At 36.9% G+C, this 16,353-nt stretch overlaps 1 non-coding gene across 1 annotated transcript; it reads right to left on the minus strand.

The window, feature by feature from the left end:
• Positions 1 to 16,021: 16,021 nt before the first annotated feature.
• On the minus strand, positions 16,022 to 16,124 carry LOC132375475 (U6 spliceosomal RNA). The gene has a single exon (XR_009506025.1). It is a non-coding gene; the product is annotated as a U6 spliceosomal RNA (small nuclear RNA).
• Between the last annotated feature and the right edge of the window lie 229 nt (positions 16,125 to 16,353).

Genomic DNA, 16,353 nt, shown 5'->3' on the forward strand with positions numbered 1-16,353 from the left:
TTTAAGATAATAAGCAATAAATCTATATAACTGTTTAATGCTTGATAACAAATTACCAAAACCTAGTGGAATAAAAACAATAGCCATTTATTAGGTCACAGTCCTGTAGACTAGAATCCAGGTGGGCTTGACTGGACCCTCTGCATAGGGTTTCACAGGGCTGAAATTAAGGTTTCATCTGGGCTGGTCTCTTACCAGAATGATTTGGTGAATAATTTATTTCCATGTTCTCACTCAGATTGTTGGCTGAATTCAGTTCTTTGTGGTTGTAGGACTGAGGTTCTTGTTTCTCAGCTGGGGGATTCTCTCAGTAATTTAGGCCATCTGTATTCCATCTCACACAGCTTCTCCATCTTTAAACTAGAAACAGTGAGTCGAGTCCTTCTTACACCTTGAATCTCTGACATCTTCTGCCTTCAGCCAGAAAAAGCTTTGTGCCTTAAAGGATTTATATATGTTTATGAGAAATTCAGAGCTTAGTAGGGAAACAGACAAGGAAATAATTGAAACTAATGTGATTAGGGTTGATTTGGTAATGGACAGCCCAGGGACTATCTTGAAAAACAGAAGTAGTATCTCTGACCTTACCAAAAGGTGAGGGAAACATTTCCATGAAAGGTGATAGCATGAGAAGTCTTGAAAGAGCAGTGTAAGTCATCAGGTAAAGGGGTGGAAGGGAAGAGCGTTTCGAGCAGCGTTTCTCTTACCTGCAATAGGATACAAAAGTTTGTTGTTTAGAGTTTAAAGGGAGGGAGCAAATACAGCCAACTGTTACCCTCCTTGCAGTTACTGGAGTTGAATTTGCACCCAAACGATAAGATTATCACACTGAGTACATTGGAAACATTTGTGGATAGCAGTAAGAGAGCTCTGTACTTGCTTTTTGACTCTAGACCTATCTTTTATTTCTTAAAATTGGCTGCTATATTACATTTTAATTTTTTTTCAATTAAATGGTTGATCATGTACTCCAATTACAAAAGGAAATTGAAGGAGAATGTTAATAAATAGAAATGGCACATTAGTTACCTATAATGAAAAAACTCAGCAGACTGAATAATGGGACTTCAACAGGCTTAGACAACAATAGGTAGATGTGGCCAGAGTCTTGAATTGCTGCACATAAAAAACTTTTCTGTGGGTCGGTTTAGAAAATATTTTTTTTCCCCTGGCTGAACCTGAAGAGTTCTAAGTTTGTCCTCCCTTTGACTTTGAATCTCTGTGTGTAGTGGTTTTCAGAAATTAGCTTTTATGTGATCAAACCACTCGTTTTTGATTCTGGGTTCAAAGCTTTTGTAATTATGTTCAGAGCACTGTAAAAAAAAAAAGTATAAATGCATCTTTAATGTATGGAGATTGGGAGAGCAGCAGCCAAGTGAAACTCTGCAGCACAGGAGAGAGTACAGGAGGTCGGTGGAGCTGCTGAAAAGAACAGAAATTAGATCCTGTCAAAAAGGGGTGAAAGATTCAGACTCATCCTAAGAACTGCCAGAGAGGAATGTAATAATATATCCCTTTATTTATGGAGGCAGAATATTAGCCACTTACAAGAATGTAGACAATTTGAAACCGGTAATACCCACCGCCTGTATTCCCACCTACCAACTTATGAGAAATCCAATTATTGGGTATTTTAAAGATCCTATTGCATACACAGTATTTGCTGGGTATTAGTAGAAAGGCATAGCAGTTCATATTATATTTATGAATATCCCTGACTGAAAAGGAAAAGGCAGGTACAAGGTAATATAGGTTAGATTATGAGAGTATTTTAAACCTCCAAAAAAAAAAAAAAAAAAAAAGAAGCAGAATTTAAAGCTCTTCTAATTAATATGGTGTGAAAATCAACGTGGGTCTTGGAGAAGAGATTTTGAAACAACTGTGTTTCACATTTGATGTATTTTTTAGATTTCTAAAAAATGTACCTTTTTGCAATAAGCTCCTTGGCATATGCTCATTACCAAGGAAAATAAAACAGTTATATGACTAATTAGACTTCACCTTCTCAGTTCGGGAAAGGCCTGACAACCCCGCCCCTTGTTATCATAAACTAATGATGCCTCCCCACATTACATGAAACAATCAGTGGTGAGGTTCATTACAGCTGCATCATCTTGTTCCATAAATGTCAAGAGATTAAAGGTGAAAGCTTTAGCTTCACATTTTTTGTAGATGGATTTTTAAAAGTTCAATGTGGTCAGATTATTTTAAGATGACAGTGACAGTTTCTTCCTGATACCAAAATGTTTAGTAGAAAAGTCTAGAAACCTATTCAAAAAATTCTGTTTGTTCTTGTTTATATTCATGTCAAATACTCTGTTTCATTGATTTTTTTTTTTTTTTTTTACTGTGATCATCTACTGACAGGCTAAGCAAATGTTCTGAGTTGTGCAGACAAAAAGACAATTTTTGTGTTTCTCAGTTTATGGTGAATGAACTTTGTGTACAACACAGTACTGTAATACCCCAAGCACACCCATCCCCTCTCTCTCCCTCCCTCTCTCTCTCTCTCCCTCCCCCCCCCCTCTCTCTCTCTCTCTCTCTCTCTCTCACACACACACACACACACACACACACACACACACATACACACAAGCAGCACAATTCTTTTAAGATGTTTAGAGTTTTCAGAAAGTCTGCTGGGAGCCGACTTGTTTGGTTTAGCTCAGTTCAGCATCTCTGAAGTTTCAAGGCAATCTCTCTGTGTGTAACTTCTTGTAGAAATATTGTTCCCTGAAACAAACTATGGGGAAAGCTGTTTTAGATTATGCTTACAGAATATTTGTGGTTCATCCAACTATCTGTGGAAATTATTAATGTGTCATTGGAATAGATTTTTATAATAATGATTTGAAAAGTGTGTAATAACTTTCTCACCAATTTAAGGCATTTTCTGGTATTGAAACCCCTCTCCTATTCTAGTCCCCTAATGGTTTTCTGAGAGTCAATAGGAAGTTAGAGATGATGGTGAGGCTGGATGAGTTTGGGGTTCTAGAAATTTTTCCTCTTCTAAAAATATGAGGGAGTCGAACTGAACTATTTCTAAGATCGTTTGGAACTTGAAACTTGATGTCTTAGTGACCTAACTCTGTGACTGACAGATTAATGACGAAGAAAAGTCACACTTTCTATGTGCGTTACTTCCTTCATTATTATTTCAGTATCCAACTAGCTCAAAAAAATACCATAGATTAAAGAAGACGGAACACATAAAACTACTGGACAAAACAACCACAACAGGAGAACATTTGTTGATTATTTTACTTAAGGTTTACAATACCCCTTATTGTGGCTAGTTACTAATAATTCCCATATTACAGATGAGACTGAATCTCAAGAACTTTATGTAAGCTGCTCTATAGCTTACACCTAGAAATGGAACAATTGGGATATAAATCCAGGTCAGGGGAATTTCAGTTTCATTTCTTTTTCATGTTATTATGCTGATATTAGCATAGAAACAACAAATTTTAAGTTGAATGAGAGGAAGGAAATGGAAGACAATGACATTTTGAAAGAATGAAAAATGCTAAAGAGAACCTGAATGTAGGCACTCACACTACTGACCCCTCAGGTAAGACCATGGTAAATAGAAAACCATTTAACTTAGGATATATTTTCAGAAAGTCAAAATTATATTTAAAATATTGAGCTGAGCATCTAATTTGTATTCCAACAATCAAATTATAAGAGCATATTTTTAATTTTCATTTTTCATATTTTCATGTATTATAAAAACTACCTTAATATTTGGGAAACTACACATGTCATAGGAGAAGAAAAAAAATGGTGCCATGGCTTTTATTGAATTCTGGAGAAGTATGGACTGTTAATACGACACTAAGACCACTTTGAAGGTGAGAGGGTTGTTGAGCTGCAGAAATTTAATGTATGATGAAGTGAAAACAATTTTACCAAAAAAAAAACCAACTTGTTTTTAGGCCTTTAGATAGTCTTTTTTCAACATTTTAATTCAAAGATATAAATGCTGCCTTACTGTAGAAGACACAGCATTTTTTAGCATTTCTTTAAAGACATTACCTATAAATTTCCTCTGAATAAGAAGGCTTTTAAATTCCGATCAGTAATAGTGCAACTTTTCAGAGCAAAAAAAAAAAAAAAAAGAGCTCTTATTTCAGGCATGATGAGGAACTAGAGAACAAAAAACATTTTTCACTGAGATGTTATTTGTGTTGCTAAGGAAGACATAAAGGTCATGGTGGAGTGTGATTAAAGGGTTAAAATAAACGAGAAGAATTTTTTTTAAAACCCAGAGGGAGAAGAAAGCCACAAGAAAATAGGTCCACTAATTAATGAGGAAGGGCATGAAATTAATGATGACTCTAAAACGGCTGAGTTATTGAACTCATTTTTTAAAATCTGCCTTTAACAAGAGAAATGAAGCAAAGAAATATAGACAATTAGGGAGTAATGAAGACATTGCAAAAATTGCTCTAACCAACATGAAGATAAGGGAATTCCTTACTTGGCAGTCGTTGGAAGATCCATATCACCCTGAGTTATTTAGGGGATTGACCAGCATATTTACTGAGCCATGCATATTTATTCTTAGAAAATGAAAGAATGTTAGCATATTGGAGAATATGGAGAAAACAGACTCTTGAGGGTATTAGAAACTTCTGCCCAGGAAGGTAACCATCAGTAAAGTGTAGCATTGAATACCCCCGAAAAATATTAAGAATGGGAAACTGGCAGAGTGCCTTCAATATGAATAAAGCAGGCCATATGAATTCATAGTTTTGCCATCACACACCCACAAAAGAAATTGGAAGGCAAATAGCAAAAGCCAAACATTTGGACATTAGGTTCATTTCTAATTTGATGAGTCACCCATTTGTGCATGAAAAATTAATCACTCAACGTTATTAAATCATGGTTTTGGAAATCGGTTAAAGTTCATCATGAGTGATGAAACTATGTGGGAGATTATATAAATGACTAATGGGGCTCAGTATGGGTTAATATTGGTTCTGTTTTGTTTAAAGGATTTATTATTTATGATTAACAAAATTATTATTGAGTTGTTTAAAAGATTTTAAAATGATGTTATTCTCTTAAAGTCAGAGAAAATGTATAAATACCACAAAGAGGCAAAAGGATCAAAACAGGACTATAAATATCGAAGGGGAGACCTAGGCTCAAAAGGGCAGTGGGTGGGGTGAGATAAGAGTTCTTAACCTAAATAGACATTTCCCCAAAGAAGACATACAGATGACCAAGAAGCACATGGAAAGCTGCTCAACATCACTAATTATTAGAGAAATGCAAATCAAAACTACAATGAAGTATCACCTCACACCAGTTAGAATGGGCATTATCTGAAAATCTACAAACAACAAATGCTGGAGAGGGTGTGGAGAAAAGGGAACCCTCTTGCACTGTTGGTGGGAATGTAAATTGATACAGCCACTATGGAGAACAGTATGGAGGTTCCTTAAAAAATGAAAAATAGAATTACCATATGACCCAGCAATCCCACTACTGGGCATACACCCAGAGAAAACCATAATTCAAAAAGACACATGCACCCCAATGTTCATTGCAGCACTATTTACAATAGCCAGGTCATGGAAGCGACCTAAATGCCCATTGACAGATGAATGGATAAAGAAGATGTGGTACACATATACAATGGAATATTACTGAGCCATAAAAAGGAACAAAATTGGGTCATTTGTAGAGACATGGATGGATCTAGAGACTGTCATACAGAGTGAAGTAAGTCAGAAGGAGAAAAACAAATATATATTAACGCATACATGTGGAACCTAGAAAAATGGTACAGATGAACCGGTTTGCAGGGCAGAAATAGAGACACAGCTGTAGAGAGCAAATGTATGGACACCAAGGGGGGAAAGTGGGGGGGGGGGAGGTGTGGGGTGGCAGTGGTGGGATGAATTGGGAGATGGGGATAGACATATATACACTAATATGTATAAAATAGATAACTAATAAGAACCTGCTGTATAAAAAATAAAATTCAAAAAAATAAGTATTCAAAAAAAAATAAAGAACTCAAGGACCTTAGCTCGAGAACTTATACACATCTTGCAGTTCAAATGAGACAGAAGTCCGACAGTGTGATAGCAGTCCTGATGAAAGAGATCACTGCTCTTAGCTATCCTAAAATTTTCTCAATGCTGGAAAGACTAGTTGGTGTCTTTTCTCATCTAATCAATAAGCAGCATGAAAAACGTTGCATTCTGAAAACCGTAGGTTTATAGCCATGCTGTGGGAAAGAAGAAGCAGAAATGAACACAAAAGCTCCTGAGGATGAGTGAGAAGGCCCTCAAAAATCAAACGACCATGAGAACATAAGTTAGCTCTGGGCTGTAGGCATTTTTGAGGAAATTTAGGGGAAATGCCCACATTAGGAAGTGGTAAGATTAGGAAGAGGCGATGAAAAATCTTTTGATTGAGTTGGTACAAATAAATACCGATTAACAGAAAAATGTAAAGATCAGAAAATTTGAAAAAATTTGAAAAAGCATAGAACAAGCAGCGATGATTTAATATTGCAGAGGAGTGACTCATCAGGCATATCGTGAACACTTGCTGCTGCATGGGAATGCTAGGATGGGGCTGCAACGACTTAACCCAACAGAGTGACTTGGTGAGCCTCTTCTACTTCACTCATGAGATAAAAGGGTATTCTGGCTGCCCAGTTCAAGTCTCTGCTATTGATGAAAACTCACTACTTCTCAAAGAGGATGCACTATATATTTTCCTTCTTTTATGTATAATCGAAGCACTTCTTCAGTGTTAATGAGAGCTCTGTGCTGTCAAACACTTGCAGTGTCTGACACACTGACCATTATCACTGCCACTTACATCACCCCTCCAGGGCAGGCATTGTTATCTAGGCATCACAAATAAGGAGAGTGACAGCCCCTTTAAGTAGCATTCCCGGTGTTGCTCTGCATGGAGATGGTGCGGCTGGACAACAGACCCAGGTAATAGGCTCCCCAAGCCTTTCTCCTGCTCCACCCGCAGCTCCACACCAAGACTGACAAAGTGCAGAATATTCTGTTCCTCTCGCTCTCTATAAAATCTGTGGTTTCATCGTTCTGACATTGTCCTCAATTGAAAGGAACTGAAATGGGTTCTTGTCAGAGTCAGTGATCTCAATTGGAAGAGTCCAGAGGGATTGCTCATAATGAAGACATTTCATTCTCCTGAAAGGTCTGTGTCATACTGGTCCAGTGGTCACAATTCTCACCCTGGCCTTTGATGACCTGCCCTTGGTTCGAGGCATTTTCAGTCGCTCCTTACACACAGCCACTGTCTGCATCTCCCACGGCATGATGGTTGCAGTTTCTGTGCTAAACGGCTATGTTTTCCCTGAATGAAACTCAGCAAGAGAGATAGGGGAGTTTTTGTTTGTATCCTTTGCACCGCAGGTCTATATACACGTTATAATACACAGGCACCTCATCTTCACAGCCTGTGATTTCAAATTCTTAATTCAAGGTTTTGGGGGTTTAAACCAGGTATCTAATTATTCAGAACATTCAGGACTTCGATGATGTCATCAGGTTCCCTAGAAGTTGTGTCCTCTTGAGTGAGCATAGCTTCAAATGAGAATATAATGTTAACAAACCAAGTAGTTAATTCACTCATTTGTTCCTAAAATCATTCTGCATACATGTGCTGAGCTCTGACAGTGTATCAGGAGCTATATCCAGCCTGGGACACAGCACAAAGGCAACTGTCACTGGGCATCCTCATCCTCTAACTGGTGAATTATAAGGCATTCCACAACACCTTCCCATTATTTGTCAAAACATTAAAGTTCACTGGTGACTTACCTATTATATAAAGTAAATTCAAGGTTTTCCTTTTAATAATGTAATTTTCACTCCCATGATTCTAATACGCTGTCTTAAATGTGGAAGTAATTGCATTATTGAGATAGAATGAGAAATAGCTTGCAATGTTGAATACTCCCTGGGGAGTATGTTGCCTAAGTGAACTTCGTGGTTAAAACAGAAAAATAGTAAAGTTGAAAAAGACTGGTTATTGGAAACAGACATGTATATGGATGACAATGCAGCCACAGCGATCTGTTATACAAAGCACTGTCGGAGCACAGAGTACATTGCGCCAAGTTTACCACAGAAGGTAGAATTGGAAACAGTTCGTGAAAAGGGAATCAGAACGGCAAACCCTACCAGTTCAGTAGCCTGGGGCAGGGAAATGGGTTGGTGTTACGGGTATAAGCAGTGGTTTTGTCTGAATGGAACACAGCGTTTGTGAGTAAAGCCCTGGCATACACTAAGCTGGGACGGGCGTCTGAGGACATTTAAAATCATGTTAAGCATATTTGGACTGCATGGTATAGTCATTGTCAAGGCCACATACAACCACGGGAAAGCTCAAGATATCATCATTTTCACAAGACTTGTTTTTAATCTGCAATTATAAGCTAGGTCATCTGGGCAGAGCGGCTTCTGGGTTCTCTGGGAGTCAGCTCTCAAGTCTGGGCATTGTAAGTCCCAGACCTTAGACTGACTCTACATCTGGCACTGTTGAGTCTAATTCGCCCCCATGTCCATCATTCACTGCCTGAAGTATAAACTCCCCCACCTTCTATTGTCCTCAGCACTATCACCTGAAACCACTCTAGATGCTCTGCCCTACCCAAAGCCTTTGATGTCCTCTGCAACTCTCATATACTCTTCTGTGGCCCTGCGGCTTCGGCTCCTTCATTAGAAAGTTCTCACAGGTTCTTAACTCCTTCTCTGAGTGTATTTGCATAAACTGAAATAGGGCTTTTACTCAGTTACCTTCCCAAGCTGCACATCTCACCTATCTTAGAGGAAGCCTGGGCATTTTGTCATGGCCCAGGTTTCTAAAGTACACAGGAGCAGGTTCTGGATTTTTAAGCAGGTTACATTTAGCCCAGGTGAGAAAATCAGGGAAGCCAGTGGGGAACAATCTGTTCAGGAAGGCCTATGCAGACAGAGAGGCTCTAGAAATTAAGAAATCAGATATTCTATAAGAGCAGTCATAGTAAACACACATGAATCCTAATCGCTAGTCATTACTGGTCTTCTTTTCCATGATCCCAAGACTTCTGTATGAAGTCAGTACTTAAGAAGGTTTATCTTGACAGACAAAGGGAAAAAACTATTAATACACTGTAAAATCTGCTAAGTGAACTATAAATAAAATGTTATGCAAACACAGGGGAAAAAAATGGTTTGCAAAACCCCTGGTTTGCTTCCAAAGAGGTCCCGTTTGAACACTGAACCCTCATAGTATTGGGTTTTGTGCTATAGTTATAGGGAATTCCCACCAATTCCCCAATGTGCTGAAATGTGTGTTATTCCTTCTATTTTGTCTGAAATGTCCTTGGCCATCCAAGATTTTTACTCACTCGTCTAATCCCTACTCACTTTGTAGATTACTAAAATGTTATCTGTTTCTGACAGCCTGACCTGATTCACCAACTGGAGATTATTTGCCCCTACTATGAGGTCACATACAATTCGTACTTTCCCTCGTTTTAGTTCATGTCATGCTATACTGTCATCATTTGTGCCGTGATCCTTGATTACCAGCACCTGGAACAGTGCTTGGCATCATCAGTGCTCATAAATATTTGTTGAATGACTCAATTAGTTGAACAAACAAATGATTGAATGGATGAATGGATAAATAAGTGAATTGATGGATATATAGATATTTGTTTCTGGCTTTTGAGTGTGAGTCATACCACAGAGAAAGTTATTGTGTGTGAAAAGAATGAAGTCAAGAGAACTCAGTCTCTGATCGAGAGAAACATACTAAAGTCATACTCTCTTTATTCTTGCATTCATTCAGATATTTACTAAATGCCTAGTTGTGTCAAAAGTGACCATAATTTTAATATATTCAAGCACTTATTGGATACCTACAACCTATATAACAGAGTATCCTTGCTTCTTTGTTCCAATAATTTAATTGTGGTTTGTCATATATTTTAGAAGCTAATAATGAGCTAAACCCTTAAACAAAACTGCTGGTTGTAGACATAGGACATATGTTTAAAAGCTTGAAAACTATTTTTTTTTCTTTTGTTTCAAAGGAATTTTAAAACAAGGGAATAATTGTTCAACTAGGCCCAACATGCACTTTTTCTGAAAAATTAACCTGCATATGCATATACAAAATAAGTGATTACACTTGAATAGGGAAATTTGCTGCTGTTCTGTGTGTAGGTCTCACTGGTAGTGTGGTGATCAGCATTCAGATCAGCTACAGACCTGGGCTTAAGGTAAAACTCTGCCTACACAGGATGTTATATAAGCTCCATCATACACTGAGAGCTATAAGAGTTGAAATATTCTGTTTTAGTCAAGAAATTTTTAAAAAATCAAGGGGAAACTGGACACATGGAAAGAGCAGCACATTTTACATTTTAAACTCAGAACTGAGTTTCCGGATATCTAATCAAACAAAGTAAATAGTCTTGAAGGTGGAGAAAAGTTTCTAGATGGAAAGAGGATCCCTGAATATACTGGACTCCATTTCTCATAAATCCCATGCCTTATTGGTACCAGGGCCATCACTCTCCCTGAATTTGGAGTTGATTCAGTACCAGTCCACAAATGACTTACTGATAACACTTGCTTTACTTACCGAGGTGTGGAAACAAGCAGTTTTCATCCACGGAAACATGTAAATATCTAGGGGAATTTATGGAGTGCCTTTTTCCGTACAGGGACAAAAAGACAGAGGAACAAATATAGAGAGAAAGAATACTTGTAAAAATATGAATATAGGTGTTGAGATCCATAGCCTGAGGTAGATTTGGATGATCACTACTTATAAATTAGATGGTATTCTCCACTCCAACTAGAATGAATTTCCAGCTTTTGTTTCCATGTATATCTTCCAGTAAGACCCCTCTTACTATGGGCTGGGTTGCACGTATTAAACCTTTAATTGTCTTTGGCTGATTTCATGAAAAACATTTTGTTGCCTCCTCTGGGGACCATGCTTAATTTCAATAGCTCTTCTGAGTTTCTAGAGTGACATGTAGCAAACCAAATCCCATGTGGATCAAGAAAATTTTAAAGATGCCATGATGTCTGGTAGGACAATGTAGTCAGGGTCTAGAATGTTTATAGCCTTTCTCAAGAGTAGAACTGAGTAAGACAAAACTAAAATGTGCCCATACACTATTTTACAATCCTGTCCTAGTTCATCTCCCCCTCATCACCATAACAACACATATCCCAGGCATCTAGGACATCATCAGCATGTATGAGAAGATGAACCTTCCTTTCTGATCTTTACTTTCAATGTGTACATGTTTGTCTTTGGAGGTCTCATATTCTTTTTCTTGAGATGTTTTGGCAGATTAGACCTACTTAGGATCAGGGAAAATTATCCAGATGGAGCTAGGTATTCCCAACATTTTGACATCATGCATGTTACTTCCTTCCCTTCTATACAGACTAAATAGACCAGAACAAAACCCCAAAATTAAAGAAAAAATATTGTATATTCATCTGTATAGCTGAAAGGCAGTGGAAAGTGAGCTATGTTAATATCTAGGGAAAAGGCAATCCAGACCAAAGAAATCAAGGACGCATGACTCTTAAGATGAGCGAGTACCAGGAATATTTGACAAATAGTGAAGAAACTTATGGTGGAGAGAGCAGAGGATGAGAGGAAGCGGAGGCTACAGCCTCTAGGAACATGAGGTCTTTGTGAGGATTTTGATAATTGCTCTGAGTGACATGAGAACCCATTGAAGCATTTTTTTTTAATTGAGGTGAAACTCTCATACTTAAAATTATCCATTTTAAAGTGAACAATTCAGTGGCATTTAGTGTATTACAATTTTGTGCAACCACCACATCTAATACCAAACATTTTCATCAATTCAAACTAAAACCCTCTATGCAGGGAAGAAATGGTGGCTTAAAAAAAAAAAATCTACCACAGCATTGTAGTGGAGATATTGAGAACATGTTAACTTATATGCACCTAAAGTTTAGGAGAAAAGCCTGGGCTGGAGAGTGAATGTAGATCGATGGAATAGAGAATCCTTCCAAAGATTGAGCCCTGATGTTGTCCAAAAATTAAAAATCAAAGCAACAAGGAAAAATAGAATTAGATGAATTAGATGGATCTATCAGTGAGGTAGGAGGAGACCAAGAGAAAGTGGTGTCCAAGAACTGGTGCATGAAATACACCAAAAATGACTGTGCATTTGTTGATTGTGTCATAGATAATGACTTTTCTGACAGTTAAGTATCTTTGAAGTTATCTGCCTAGTTTGTAATGGTGACTATTTTCTCTCTAGCCCTAGGCTAAGAGAGGGGCAATAGTTTATGTGAATACCAAAATTCTTCCTGTATTAAGCTCGTTAAAAGATCTGAACTTCCATTAATATCCAGGAAAACTAGGCCAGCAGTTGTCTGCAATGCTAATGGGAGCTATGAATTTGAATATTCATTGAAGTAAAAAGGCCATGTGTTTTAAACACAGGTAAAACTCAGTGGTGAGGACAATTGAAAGACATTCATTTTATAACCATGATGAAACACATAACATTTATTAAACATCTTTTTATACATAAAATTGTTCTAGGTCCTCACAATTATGCAAAATTGAATGAAGCACTTGATCATGTTTTTCAAATGGATTGCCATTTAAATAAGACAACATAGATGAGATAATACATTTTATAAAATGCTAATGGTAAGGGAAGAGTGATCATGTAAAGCATGGAAAGATATACTTAGCAATAGAGTACAGGAAAGAAGGCATAGAAAAGAGCAAGATCCTTACCAATTAGTAATATCTATAAACAAATCTCTTACTCTAGGAAAAACTTCAGCTACCACTTATGGCTCTTACAATGTGCAGGGCACCATTCTAAGTACATACGTATCAAGTTACTTAATCCTCATAGCAACCAATAAGGTAGGAGACATTTTTGTGCCTGCACCACATCCACCCAACCCCCTTGTTTTCACTGCGTTCTGCCAGCACCTCCCCAGGAATGCATGCTCTGCTGGCTTTCTGCTTTTCTTTCAGATTATCCCTAAAGCCTTATTAGCCACTCAACCAGGATGCAGATGCCACTTGGGAGTAACCCCTCAGCTTTCCTCCCTCTAGAGGGATCATTTTGGAGAAGCATTCCACATGGTTCCTTGGACAGTTCCGAGGGTCATGGAGCTTTAGTTTAGGGTCACAGATTCCCCTTTCCTTGTCTTCATCCTTACTGTTTCATTATCCTATCTTCCTCACTCTTCTTTCTGCAGTTACCTCCCCAATAGAATATCTGCACCCAAATCTATGCCTCAGGCATTGTTTGTGGAGAATCTAAACTAAGACAGGAACAAATTGCCCCACACTTCAACAGATAGAAAAATGAGGTTATAAAAATTTAAGAATTTGAACAAAATCATCTATAGAAATGATTAGAATCCAGATTGGCCTCTGATCTTCCAGCATTAAGCGGAAGCGAATCTATCAAAATCAAGATTTTCATTATTTAATTGTTATAGATAAATAAAATATTTATAGACTCAACTTGAAATTCTGTGATTCTAAGTTATAATTCTTATGCATAAAAGAAGGAAAGAAATATTTCCTTGATAAGAATTTAAGGTCTAGAACACTGAATATTCTGAAAAATATTCAGAATATTAAAAAAAGTATTCTGAGAGCAGAAAAGCTCTCTTATTTCTCTACTATTCTCAAAATAAATTACTAAGGAAATATCCTCATATTTTAATCTCTGAATGTTTATTTCAATATATAATGCATTGAAAGGTGCTATTTTAGGATTTTTAAAAAGTATTCTTTGTGTACTCTGACTCTTGATTAAGGTACTTCCTCCCAGATTTCTGGGGACTTTGATGACAATTATAGCCTACATTTGTATGGCATTTTACTGTTTGAGTGCTTGCACATATGTTATCTCATTTAACTGTTGGAGCAACTTTATGAGGTACGTGGACTCATTTACAGATGAGGAAACTTAATTGCAGTGATTGCATCTTGCCCACACAAATGTACTTCACACTTGGCAGAACCAGCTAATGAAGGAATCCACATCTTTTTGTAATCTGAGGCAAGGTTTTGTCTACTGCAGCATAGTTATTTATGAAGTTTTTGACTACAGCCAGTGTTGAGGAAAGCAGTAAAGAGTGAACTGTCTAATATCATATGATATTGCTCATATGTGGAATCTAAAAAAAAAAAAATGATACAAATGAACTTATTTACAAAACAGAAATAGACTCACAGACTTAGAGAATGAATTTATAGTTAGCGGGGGGGAAGGGATAGATTGGGAGTCTGGGATTGACATGTACACACTGCTATATTAAAAATAGATAACCAACAAGGACCTACTATAATAAATAAATAAATGAATGAATTAAATGTTCAAAGGAAAAAAAAATAAAAAGAATGAACTACCTGGGTGAGTCATATGGAAAGGAGATAGTTTAAGTGAGTTTATAAATAGCTGCTTCCCATGAATTGGTATGTTTTATTTTCTGCATTTCCAAAGCACACATAGATGCATGAAGAAGATTGGTTCTAATAGAAGTTATAGAAAAGAAACATAATGTTGTAGTACCATGTACTCAAGATTTAGAACGTGAAAGAAATAAGCAGTTATTCATCTCTTCCACTGGTATTTCCTACCATGTATATTTCTTCAATTCCTTGACCCTCTGTTTATTTTTAAAGTGGTGCTGATAACGCTGTATCAAATAAACACATGACTGAAATTACCTTTAACCACAAAACAGAGTCAAATCATTAATTGCTGTGTGGTTACCTTTTGCTAATTTCAAGATGCTGGCTCACAACATACTTGAAAAGGAGAAGACAAGAATCTATGTATGAGTAGTTAGCATTTGCCCTTTCTAAAAAGTCAGGGAAAGCAGTTTTTAATTAGTCTTTTCAGTCTGAGCAGTTGCAGAGGGCTCTTCATCTCTTCACCCCACCTGAGAAGTAATAAATCCTTTAAATCTGTATAATATTTTCATGTGGTCTTAAGTCAACAATTCCTAGCTCTTATACCTGATCTACAGGCTCTGTTCTGTATCACAGGCTCTGTTCTGATCTGTTGACACCATGTCTCCTTCCTCTCTACACACTGTTGATACTTTTTCTTTATTGTGGTAAAAAAAATGCATAACCTAAAATTTATCATCTTAACCACTTCTAAGTTTACAGTTCAATAGTGTGTTAAGTATATTTATATTGTTGTGCAACTATCACCACCATCCATCCCCATAACTGTTTTTATTCTGTAAAACGGACACTATACCTATTAAACAATAACACCCCATTCTCCCCTCCCACCGCCCCCTGGCAACCATTATTCTGCTTTCCGTCTCTTTGAATTGCTCTACTCTAAGAACCTCGTATAAGTGGAATTATACAGTACTTGTCTTTTTGTGTCTGGCTTGTTTTACTTAGCATCATGTCCTCAAGATTCATCCATATTATAGCATGCATCAAAATTCCCTTCAGTTTTTAAGGCTGACAAATATTCCATTGTATGTATATACAGCATTTTGTTTATCCATTTATCCATTGGTAGACACTTGGGTAGCTTCAGCCTCTTTGCTACTGTAAATAGTGATGTTCTGAACATGAGTGTGCAAATATCTCTTTGAGATTTTGCTTTCAATTCTTTTGGATATAGAAGTGAAATTGCTGGATCGTATGATAGTTCTCTTTTTAAATTTTTGAGGAAACTCCATACTGTTTTCCATAGTGGTTGCACAATTTTTTATTCCCATCAACAGTATATAAGAGTTCCAATTTTTCTGCATCCTCACCAACACTGGTTAGTTCCTGTTTTTTTTTATTTTTAATGTAGCTATTCTAATAGGTGTGAAGTAATATCTCATTGTAGTTTCAATTTGTATTTCATTTCCCTAATGATTAGTGATGTTGAGCATCTTTTCATGATTTTTGGTCATTTGTACATCATCTGTGGAGAAATGTCTATTCAATCCCTTTGCCCATTTTAAAAAATATGGACTACTTCATGAATTTTCATGTCATTCTCACACATCATCTATGCTACTCTTCTTTTTATGTTTCCAATTTTAATACATCTGCTGCCAAAGCAAGCACCTAAGTTGTTGATTCTTAATGAGAATTTTCAGTGTTTCATTAACGTATTTTCCTCTTCTCAACAAACCACCATCCCCTCCATTATTCACCTACTCTCAACATTTTCTCCATGAAAATGTAGAAGAAAATTTGTGTATGTTCTTAAAACTTATTTCTTGCTCATGTTCAAGTCATCAGAACTCTTCATTTCTTTATTCCACTGGTAGTCTTTAAGTTGTTTTTTTG

Source organism: Balaenoptera ricei, chromosome 11 (assembly GCF_028023285.1).
Source record: "Balaenoptera ricei isolate mBalRic1 chromosome 11, mBalRic1.hap2, whole genome shotgun sequence".
Taxonomy (NCBI): Eukaryota; Metazoa; Chordata; class Mammalia; order Artiodactyla; family Balaenopteridae; genus Balaenoptera; species Balaenoptera ricei.